Source organism: Gavialis gangeticus, unplaced genomic scaffold (genome assembly GCF_001723915.1).
Source record: "Gavialis gangeticus isolate Ggan-Ray unplaced genomic scaffold, GavGan_comp1, whole genome shotgun sequence".
NCBI classification, from domain to species: domain Eukaryota; kingdom Metazoa; phylum Chordata; order Crocodylia; family Gavialidae; genus Gavialis; species Gavialis gangeticus.
In genome coordinates this window covers 135,518,217-135,519,707 of record NW_017729024.1, presented here as the reverse complement: position 1 = coordinate 135,519,707, position 1,491 = coordinate 135,518,217, and the positions used below count along the sequence as shown (strand labels likewise).

At 45.8% G+C, this 1,491-nt stretch overlaps 1 protein-coding gene and 1 long non-coding RNA gene across 2 annotated transcripts in view; one reads left to right on the top strand and one right to left on the bottom strand.

Moving 5' to 3' along the window:
* LOC109297768 overlaps positions 1-1,491 on the bottom strand; it is a 240,968-nt gene that overhangs the window by 184,802 nt on the left and 54,675 nt on the right. The gene's annotated exons all lie outside the window — the stretch shown is intronic.
* The window catches only part of NLN (neurolysin), a 75,953-nt gene continuing 74,478 nt past the window's right edge, over positions 17-1,491 (top strand). Inside the window, exon 1 of the mRNA XM_019517779.1 lies at positions 17-108. The gene's annotated coding sequence lies outside the window, so the exon portion shown is untranslated. The remainder of the gene's footprint in view (positions 109-1,491) is intronic.

Below are 1,491 nucleotides of genomic sequence, written 5' to 3'. Positions count from 1 at the left end.
AGGAACAGTTGCTGGTGCTGATAACACACTTCCCACTCAGCAGTTCTCACAGTCCCCCTGTCCCCCTGATTGCTCTCACTTCAGTCTTTCCTGGATTGGGTTGAACAGGTTCTTTTTTATTCCGGTTTCTGTTCAAAAGTCAATGTCTTTAATGTAGTAGTAGTGGCATTGCAATAAATCTGATTTACCATATTATTCTGTGCTAATAGAGGGGGAAATGTAAATCAGGGTAAGAGGACTTAAAGCTAACTATTAATAAGAGTCAAGTAGTTTCTCAATTGAAACTTTCAGTATCAGATGCCTGAAAAAATAGAAGCCCTGCACCCTTGTCCTTTTTCCAAGTTTGTTATTCTCACTGTTTAACTTGGGTCCTAATCATATATCCTTGAAATGTGCATCCTACATTCAAACTTTATCTGAACCTTGTGTGCAAGCTAGCCAGTTTGAATAGTCATTGAATAGGTGTTTACACAATTACAGTGACTGGTGTTAAAATAATTATTTATGAAGTTGTAGTCTCACTTGGTAAATATTGTCTTTTACTAGTTGACCACTTCAGGTATGCATATTCCTGTATAATTTTAGTAACAACTGAAGACTAGCTGGTACAGGTAGCATATCATCATGGCACGCTTGCACCAGTGCTGTAAAAGATGATCAGATCTGTGTTTGCAGAACAGCACCTCTTTCACAGAGCTAGATTCAACATCTTCATTCAACTCATGAGATTTGCTCAACTCTTATTTAGTTACAGTCATAGTAAGGTCAGAGGGGACCTGAGCAGATCATCAAGTCCAACCCCCTGCCATGGCAGGAAAGAGTACTGGGGTCAAATGACCCCAGCAAGGTGATTGTCTAGCCTTGTGACCGTTATTTCTGGTCACTCCTGGTAGTGCTTGGGGGAACAGGGACTCCCCCAATGCCTGCTGGTCCCTTCTGACTAGTTTGTAACAGGCCACTAGATCCTCCCTCAGCCTTCTCTTGTGGAAGCTGAACAGGTTCAGGTCCCGTAGCCTCTCCTTGTAGGGCCTGCCCTGCTGCCCCCGATCATGCGAGTGGCCCTCCTTTTGACCCTCTTCATGTTGTCCACATCCCTCTTGAAGTGTGGCACCCAGAACTGGACGCAGTACTCCAACTGTGGCCTGACGAGTGTCGCACAAAGGGGGAGGATCACCTCCTTGGACCTGCTCGAGATGCATCTATGGATGCATGACAAGTTGCAGTTGGCCTTCCTGACTGCATCCCCACACTGCCATCCCATGTTCATCTTGGCATCAGTGATGACTTCAAGATCCTTTTCTGCCTCTGCACTGATGAGAAGGGAGTTCCCCAGCCTGTAGGTATGGTGCTGGTTCTTCCTCCCCAGGTGGATCATCTTGCACTTGTCAGTGTTGGATCCCATCCTATTCTCATCCGCCCACCCCTGTAACCTGTCTAGGTCCAATTGTAGCCTATTCCTTCCTTCTAACGTGCCCACATACCCCCACATCT